Source organism: Silene latifolia, chromosome 10 (assembly GCF_048544455.1).
Source record: "Silene latifolia isolate original U9 population chromosome 10, ASM4854445v1, whole genome shotgun sequence".
In the NCBI taxonomy this organism is placed as follows: domain Eukaryota; kingdom Viridiplantae; phylum Streptophyta; class Magnoliopsida; order Caryophyllales; family Caryophyllaceae; genus Silene; species Silene latifolia.
In genome coordinates, this window is record NC_133535.1 from 130,366,687 (window position 1) to 130,376,799 (window position 10,113).

The 10,113-nt window shown below is 38.0% G+C and overlaps 1 non-coding gene across 1 annotated transcript; it reads right to left on the reverse strand.

Moving 5' to 3' along the window:
* Window positions 1-2,103: 2,103 nt before the first annotated feature.
* On the reverse strand, window positions 2,104-2,210 carry LOC141610064 (small nucleolar RNA R71). The gene has a single exon (XR_012527958.1). It is a non-coding gene; the product is annotated as a small nucleolar RNA R71 (small nucleolar RNA).
* Window positions 2,211-10,113: the final 7,903 nt, after the last annotated feature.

The following is a 10,113-nucleotide window of genomic DNA, read 5'->3' on the forward strand; positions in this document are numbered from 1 at the left end:
TGTCCTGAATCTGCCCGTCCCCAGCACCACAATCCGTGCATCTTCCTTCAAAGATGCCCGGGCAGCAGCTACCAGAAGACGTGCGTCTTCTCCGAAAGACGCCCGAGCAGAGACACACAAATACGGCCGTCCCGTGCCTAAGACACACGGATTCCAGTCCAGCACAAATCCGTTTCTTCAAGCTTCAAAGAAAGATGCCCTTCCTTCGAAAAATACCGGCGATTCCCTGCTCAAATCTCAAAAGTGTAATTACTAGTTTAGCCCTTAGTTAACCCTAATGCATCCACTTAATTTCCACTATAAATACCCCATTAGTCTAATTAGAAGAGCATGTTCTTCTTATCAATTCTTAGAGTAGTTAATATCAATCAAATCTCTCTTTAGTTTTGTAATCAACAATTAATCAAGTTTTAATACAAGTTTTATTTCCTTAATCTCTCCTTTGTTCATCCTTTATTTTGGGTAATTGAAGATTATTTGGGTTATTATTGGGAGATTGACAACCTCTCAATCAAGCATCAAGTACTTCTTTTATTCTTTGCTTTATTATTGGAATCATTATTAGGTATAACCCTCTTAATCCCTTTTTAATTATTGTTAATTACTTTCATTTATTCATCATGTTTCATTTTGTTGGTATGATTGACAACCTTGCTAGCATGATCAACATGATAATGAGTGAGTAGTCACCTAGCTAGGGTTAATGGGTAATTAGGGGAAACCAACATGGGGAATAATTCATGCTTAAATTAATATGCTTTCATGGTTTATTTGCTTGCTTGTTTTGATCTCAACTCATGCACATGTTATGTTTGATGAAATGCGAGCCTATGAATCCTTGCATTTTTTACCCATCACCTATCTTTTCAATGAGACTTGTAAGACATAAACCAACTCGAGTCTCATTAGACCATGCATGTTGTTGAGTAGGGAAGACTAAGTCGACTTGTAGGTGTTGTACAATCTAATCGATTCGGCTCCGGGACCCAAACTTTCCTAGGATTGTAAGATATAACCCAACTCAATCCATCACAACAATAATTGCTTGCTTATAATTTGAGAACATGTTTGTATGATCAATTCCCATGATTCCCCTATGACCCCATGATACCCTAGTGCTTTTTATCAATTGTTTACAACCCTTTTAATTCATCTTGCTTGTTTACTTTCATTGCTATTTAGTTTAGTGACCTTCTACATCAACCCAAATTGTGACACCCCTAAGACACCACTAGTTTCAATATAAATCTCATCTCAATTCCCGTCCCTTGGGATCCGACCTTTACTTGCCTCTTTACTAATTGTAGAGTTGTTTTTGAAGCTATAAATTGTGTTTTGGTCTAGGTGCTCCTAACGACAAGTTACCGAAAAGATTTAGTCCCGACCAAAAATGGCGCCGTTGCCGGGGACAGTGTTATCTTGATTTAGATTTTCTTATATTGCTATTAGTTGTGTCTTTCTTTGCCTTGAGGAAGTAAAACTCCTCAAGGTTTGTTCTAATTGTTTCCGAGTTGTTTGATATTTTGCATGTCTAGAAGGTCACAAGGTGATTTGTTACCTTTTGATCGTGAAATTGAAAGAACTTTGACAACCAATAGGAGACTTGCTAGGAGAAATTTGAGAGGTATTAGTGAGGTTGTAGATATTCAACCAACTATTGAGTTCATTAACCCTTTTGCAAGAGAAGGTGAGGAGAACCCAACACAAAATACAACACAAAATCAACCCACAATGCCTAAGTTTTCATCACATTCCATACCCACCGAGGAGAACCTACCCAATGGTACTCCCACACCACAACATCTAACCGGAAATTTTATTGCCAAATCCGCATTTATCCAATTAGTCGAAAGGAGCCAATTTGGGGGGATGCCTAGTGAAGACCCTCATTCTCATATGGAGACCTTTTGTGACTATTATTATGCGATTTCTCAAACCGGTGTAACTCAAGACCAAATTCGATGGGTCTTATTTCCTTTTTCTCTAATTGGCACCGCGAAACAATGGTTAAAGGGCCTTGATAAGGCCACTCTCGAAATTGATTCTTGGAAGAAGTTGGCTCTAGCTTTCTATAAAAAATTCTACCCACCGGAAAAAACTAACATGCTAAGAGCCCAAATTACGGGTTTTAAGCAAAGGGATGAAGAATCTTTGTATGAAGCTTGGGAGCGGTTCAAGGGAATTTGTCGCTCATGTCCTCACCATGGACTTAGCGAGTGGTTCTTGGTACAACAATTTTGGAACGGTCTATATGAAGATTCAAGGAACATTCTCAACATGGGATCGAATGGAATGTTCACCGAAGTTGATGACAATCAAACTTGGAACAAAATTGAGGAAATGGCGGTCCATAACTCACAATATAGTAGAGCTCGCAAGGCTACTAGAGGAGGAAAGCATGAAGTGGACTCCGTTACTCAATTGGGTGATCAACTTAGTGCTCACATTGACACAATCAATTTGAAGTTTGAAAAAGCTATGGCTAGACTTGAAGAAGCCTCAAAATCACCAAAGCATCATGTTAATGCCATGACGGCGTCTTCATCAATCCCAAGTGGGATATGTGAGAATTGTGGAACTTTGGGACATGACCAAAGTGAATGTAGGGGAACAAATGAACAATTGAATGCTTTCCAAGCATACAAGAGTGGTACCCCTTATTCCAACTATTACAATGAAAACACCAAATTTCATCCAAATCTCTCATACAAAAGCCAAAATGTTTAAAACCCTCAAACAACATACACCCCACCTCCCATGAGAAACCAAAATCAAAGACCCTTTTACAACCAAAACCAAGGTTACCAAAATCAAAATCCATACAATCAACAAAATGACCAAGGTTTTGATGTTCAAAAAGCGGTCCTCCAAATGCAAAAGAATCAACAAGAATTTTTCACTCAAATGCAAAAAGATAGTCAAGCAAAGGAAACCACCATCAACAACATTCTAGCTCACACCAAGATGTTGGAAACCCAATTGACTCAACTAGCATCTTCAAGCTCACAAAGACAAAAGGGGCAATTACCACCTCAAAGTAATCCTCCAAGACATAAAACGGTTAGTGCCATTCACTTGAGAAGTGGTACAAGGTATGAAGCACCGAAGAAGCAAGTTGAGGATGAAGTTGTGAAAGCTAGTGATAAGGAAGAAATTGTGCAAAACTCCAAGGACGGAGAACCATCAAAAGAAGAAATTTCAAAGAAAAATGAAGACAAAGTCAAGGAGAATTTCTCCCATTGTGATTAGACTTCCTTTTCCAAGTCGTCAAGCCAAGCCCAAATTTGATGACCAACTTGGAAAGTTTATGGAAATTGTGAAGAATTTGGAAGTCTCAATTCCTTTCACGGAATTAATCAATCACGTGCCGGCCTATGCGAAATACATGAAAGACATCCTCACAAAGAAGAAGCCGATCCGGAAGCTTGAGACTATCACCTTCACTAAGGTGAGTAGTGCAATACTTCAAGGGAGTTCACCTCCAAAACTAAAGGATCCGGGAAGCTTCTCAATACCGTGTACCATTGGCAACACCACGATCAACAAAGCCTTATGTGATCTAGGGGCTAGTGTGATTGTTATGCCGTACTCGGTGAGTAAAAGGTTGGGGATGGAGAGCTTAAATGCACCAATATCACACTCCAAATGGCCGATAGATCGATGAAGACACCATTAGGGATATGGGAAGATGTTCCCGTACGCATTGGGAAGTTTTTCATCCCGGTGGACTTTGTCATTGTTGATATGGAAGAAGACTCCAACATTCCAATCATCCTAGGAAGACCTTTCTTATACACCGCGGGTGCGGTGATTGATGTAAAACATGGTGAACTCACTCTAGAAGTGGGAGATGAGAGTATAACTTTTAATCTTGACAAGACTATGAGAGCTCCCCGTTTACATGAACCGTGTTTTATGATCGATCATTATAGTCGGAAGGATGATAGGAAGAAGTCGGAACTCCAATGGAGGAAGAAAATTGAAGATGCTCCATTCAAAGAGCAAGTAAATTGTGACAAAGAGAGCTTGCAAAGCTCACCATCAAATCAAGAGATTTTCAATGATCAACTTAATGAAGTTTGTGGTCTTTGGGTCGACGAATTTGAAGGGATTTTCAATCCCTACATTGGTAATGCCATCGATCAAGACCGAAAACAAGGGCCAAGGTCTATTGAAGACCTTTATCATGACAATGAACAAGCTTTTGATTACTTTTTCAAGGTGTTGAGCAACATCAACAACACCTTGAACATGCCCCCTTGACATCTCATCAAGAATGAGAGTTTGGTGGAGTCCTCCCTAAACCACCATTTGTAAATATTTCTAACTCCCTAACACTACAAGAAAAACGCGGGTGAGTGACGGCCCTACCGACGGAAAAAAGAGGCCGTCAGAAAACACGGGTTACTGATGGATTTGTGACGGAAATTCCGTCAGTAACGTTTCCTGACGGATATCCCGTCAAGATCTATTGGCGCGTTGACCAAGTCAAAGGTGCCAAAAACGATGTGACGGAAATTCCGTCAGTAATCTCTTAATACTGACGGAATATCCGTCAGTGAGCTTCACACGTTAAATTGGTGTACAAATGAAAGAACCATTGGACCATCGACGGAATATCCGTCGTCTTTTTCAAATCTCGACGGATATTCCGTCGGTGGGCCAAGATATTTGAATGCTTTGTGTTGATGACAGTGTCACAATAATTGGCTCACCGACGGAAATTCCGTCGATTTTGAAAAGACCGACGGATATTCCGTCGGTGGTCCAATAGTTGTGACGTGTACTGTCACTTGAATTATTGGTGTATAAAAGTAAGCATCTGACGGATTTTCCGTCAGTTAAATAGGAATACTGACGGAATTTCCGTCAGGATTCCTATTTTACTGACGGAAAATCCGTCAGATGCCCTTATAAACTAAAGCACGGGAACACTTTCCCCTCACTTTACCAAATTTCCCCCAAATCAATTAAAAATCGTCAACCCTCCTAACCTCCTTAAAACCCGACACCACCACCACACTCCTCCACTTCCGGCGCCACCACCACCACCGCCGCCACCACCACGCCGTCGCCATCACTATAAGGTAATTAACTTTATCTTTTTTTCTATTTCCTTTATCTTTTTCCTTCTCCTTCATCCTTTCCCTTCTCCTTTTCTTATTTATCTTTTTTTTTAATAGTAGGCCGCCGCCAGCCGCCGCCAGCCGCCGCCGCCTCCGCCGCCAGCAGCCGCCACTGCCCTTTCTTTTTCATTTTTTTTGTCAAGTTAATTAGGTATTACTCCTTTTATTTTTTTAATTAGTTTAATTAATTTAGATTATTAGTTATTGTTTTAATTGTTGTTGAAAAAGGGTTGGTGTTGATGCATGTTGACTTAGGATAGAAGCCAATGTTGTGACGGATGTATGTTGTTAATTTAGATTATTAGTTATAATTTTTTTTTAATGTATGCATGTTGACTTAAGATAGATATTTAATTTTATTATTAAAAATTAGATTATTGTTAAATGTTAATTAGAATAGATATGAATTAGACTAGATATGTAAAATGAAAAGTAAATCATGTTAGTTTTTGTTAATTGAAAAAGTAGTCATTGTTGTATGTTTTGTTTTTAATATTGTTAAAATTATTGTTCATATTGACCTAGTACCCGTTCAAAAATTACTCACTAGGAGTAATTTTTGAATAGTCCCCGTTTTGGGAATGTCTTTGTACGTTTTAAGTCACTTAGGTAGTAAACATGTGCTTGTGATTTGTTAATGAGAAAAGAGTTTGGTGACAATTCCTTTAATGTTCTCTAAATGCATATATAGAGTAATTATTTATTCTATATTGTGTATTTGGAGAACGGATGGGAATTGCTGCCGAATTGTTTTTCTCATTAATAAATCACAAGTACATGTTTGCTAGTGACTTAAAACGTACATTGATGGGTTTAGGTTGGAGTGATAAGGACCCAATTCAAAGAAATACAATATTTATATTGGTTAAAATGTTAAATTATTGTTTATTATGCTTGATTTTGATTGTTGTTAGGTTATTATCTTTTTTAATGACATATATAAATGTGTAGATATATAATAACATGAAAAGATTAGAACGGCAAAGGGATGTATGAAAGATTAGACGAAAAAAAGAAACCCAAGAAAGCATATGCAGAGGGGGTGAAAGAGTTTATTAAATTCGTGGAAGGAAGTAGTGAGTACAAGAATTTAGGTGAAATGAGGTGTCCGTGTAAGAAATGCAAAAACCTAGGTTTTAAAAGGAAAGCAGATGTTCAAATTCATCTTTGGTCGTATGGTTTCGCCGATAATTATTATGTATGGACGTATCACGGTGAGAAACTACCTAGTACAAATGCTAGTGAGAATCCTTACCGTGAGTTCGTGGAAAATGCATTGCGTGATACTGTTGACCAAATTTTGGAGGATCGACTTAATCCTGATGACCTTAACGATGAAGAAGTGCGTTATGAAACCCCGAACCCCCAAGTTTCTTCGTTCTTTAAAATGTTAGAGCAAGCTGAACAAACGGTGTTTGAGGGAAGTGATATGAGTTTGTTGCAAGCAGCTGCTAGGTTGTTATCACTCAAATGTGAGAACAACATATCTCTTAGATGCGCTAATGGTTTTGTGTCGTTCGTTGGTGACATAATTCCAAAGGTAAATCAAATGGCGCGCAATTTTAATGAGATTAAAAAAGTTCTGAAGGGACTCCAACTTCCCCATGAAAAGATTGATGCATATATCAATGGATGCATGCTTTTCTGGGAGGAAAATTCTAATCTTGAAGAATGTACAAAGTGTCGTGCATCTCGGTATAAAGGTAAAAAGAATTCAAGTGGGTGGCGAATTCCATGTAAACCAATAACTTATTTCCCGCTTGCGCCAAGGTTACAACAACTATATGCAACCAAGCACATAGCAGGTGAGATGAGTTGGCACTACAAAAACTCTCGATTAAGAGAAAGGGGGACAATGGCACATCCAAGTGATGGAGAAGCGTGGAAGCATTTCGATAGAGAGCATCCAGATTTTGCAAGTGAACCCCGGAATGTTAGGCTAGGTTTATGTACGGATGGATTTCAACCTTTTGGGCAGTTTGGCACGAAATACTCTTGTTGGCCCGTGATTGTGACTCCGTACAACTTACCTCCTTGGTTATGCATGAAGAGACAATTTATGTTCTTATCTGTACTAGTTCCCTGGTCCTAAGAACCCGAAGTCAAATTTAGATGTTTTCCTCCAACCGTTGATCAAAGAGTTGAAACAACTTTGGGAAACCGGCGTGGACACCTATGATGTCTCTAAGAAACAAAATTTTCAATTAAAGGCTGCATTAATGTGGACGATCAACGATTTCCCGGCATATGGCATGCTTTCTGGTTGGTCCACAAGTGGATATCGTGCCTGTCCTTATTGTCCATAAAATGATCATAGATCTTTTTGGCTTAAAAATAGCAAAAAGGTTTGTTGGTTTGATTGTCACCGTGAGTTCTTAACACCTGATCATCCTTTCCGCGACAATTGTAAGCATTTTCTTAAAAATAGAAAAACTGAGAATCGCATAGCCGCATCGAAACTAACGGGTGATGAAGTGTGGGAATCCGTAAAAGACTTGCCTAAAATAGTTGATGCTTCTTATAAAGAATTGAAAAGATTGAAAGATCAGAATGAAGGTTGGTGGAAACAAAGCATATTCTGGGAACTTCCCTATTGGAAAACGTTGCTGATTCGACACAACTTGGATGTTATGCACATTGAGAAAAAAATTTTTGAACAACTTATCAACACCATCATGGATGTACCAGGTAAAACTAAATTTGACACTAAGGGTAAAGAAGACTTTAATGAACTTTGCTATAAACGGACCACATCATCTAGGTTTGTTTTATCAAACGCGGAGAAAAAGGCTCTATGTGACTGGGTTGCTAACTTAAAATTCCCGGATGGTTATGCTTCAGATTTGAGTCGGTGTGTTGACCATAAAAAGATGGTGTTGCATTCCATGAAAAGTCATGATTTTCATGTCTTTATGGAACGACTACTCCTGTTGCCTTGAAAGAGTTGCTCCCACAGTCCTTGGAATGCAATAACCGAGATAAGCCAATTTTTTAGAGACCTGTGTACTTCTACGATTAGAGTTGATTCTATGGAACGTCTAGAGTCAAACATTGCGGAGATAATATGCAAGTTAGAGAAGATATTTCCCCCGTCTTTTTTCAATTCCATGGAGCATTTGCCTCTTCACCTACCTTATGAAGCGAAAGTTGGAGGACCTTTTCAATATCGATGGATGTATCCATTTGAGAGATTTCTTAATCATATAAAAAAAAAGATTGGCAACAAAGCTCGGGTGGAGGGTTCAATATGCAACGCTTTTTTGTTAGAGGAAATTTCAAATTTCTGTTCTTTTTATTTCGAAGATCACATTGACACAAAAGCAAAAGACTTAGATGTTGGTGTAAATTCCGATGACCAATTGAAATCTAAGTTACCCGAGTTATTCAATGATGACATGGGAACTACAACCGGAAAATGTATACGAGGTACTTAACGAGAAAGAGTATGAAGAAGCTCATTTTTATGTGCTAAGGAACTGTGGAGATTTTTTAGATACTTATGAAAAGTAAGTTAATACTTCATCATTACTCAATTGTTTTTTAATTATCAAATTAGATCGAATTTATAGGTAATTAATACATAACTAAAACATGCTTTCCCTACTTATAGGGAATTTGAGGCACATATCAAAATCAATTTTCCTGATGTCACATCCTCTGATGTTGTTTGGGCATCACATGATAAAAGTTTTCCGAAATGGTTCCGAAATCAAGTAAGTGATGATACATTTTCTTTGAAATTGAACAATACATTTAGATTTCTTATTAGATATTGAAAAAAATATAACAACTTAATTAACATTTTTTTATTCATAGGTTCATAGATTGAAGGATCGTCTAATAATAGCTTTAGCATTGGGTCCTAGTAACATGGTGAAGTCTTGGAGACGGTATTCCATCAACGGCTATAAGTTTCGAGCTTATAAGGAGGGAGTTGATGTTTCAAGTCTACGTTAAGCAATGGGGTTTCGTGAATTCAATCAAGGGTTGGACTACTATGGAACCCTAAATGAAGTAATTGAGCTTTCTTATTATGCCGGGCAAAGGGTTTATAGGGTTATATTGTTTAAATGTGATTGGCTTGATAATTCCCCACAAGGACTTAGTATCCATAAGGTTTATGGACTTGTAGATGTAAACGAGAAAAAGAAACTTCGTGGACATAACCCATTTGTGGCAGCTTTTCAAGTCGATCAAGTTTGTTATGCTCCTTATCCAACCATTAAGAAAGGTAATCAAGGTATTTAGTGGTCCGCGGTTTTTAAAACCAAGGCAAGATCACAAGTTGATGCTCCTATTGAAGAAAGTGTCTTTCAAGAAGATGTGGTTGTGAATCATCACTCAATTTCACCGATTTTGTTGGAATATATAGAGGATGAAGATGTATACGAAGTGACAGTGAAAGAGGTCAAGGGGAATATGACAGAGACGTCGAAGAAGAAGGGGATGAAGATTAAGTTGAAGAACTTATTAGATACGAAAATGAGGAATCAGAGGAAGAAGTAGGAGTGCTTTTTTCAGAAGATGAACCTGTTTTGATTTGTAGTGATAGTGATAGTGAGGAGGACTAGTTGTAATTGTACAATTATTAAACATTCAATAAAATATGCCCTCCGTTTTTTATTACTTGTCGTTCTAAGCTATTTGGTTTTTTGTTTTATACATGTCGTTTTAGCTTAACATCAATAGTGTGTTTCAATTTTCAAGGTTTGGTTATAAGAAACCTCTCAATTCACCCAATAAAATGCATTAAAGAAGAGGCAAGTGGTAATTAGTTCACAGTTTTCCATAGTGTTTTTTTCAATTGTTTATATATACCATGCAGAAATGGTTGTTTTGAACTAACGATTTTTTTTTTGAACTAACAATTTGAATTGTTTACATGCAGTGATTATGCCGAACATTTTTCGCCGTATGATTGGGAGCAATAGTAAGGCAAATGCATCTCAACGGAATCGGGAGGACGACGAGGTTGAGAATGAGGAAA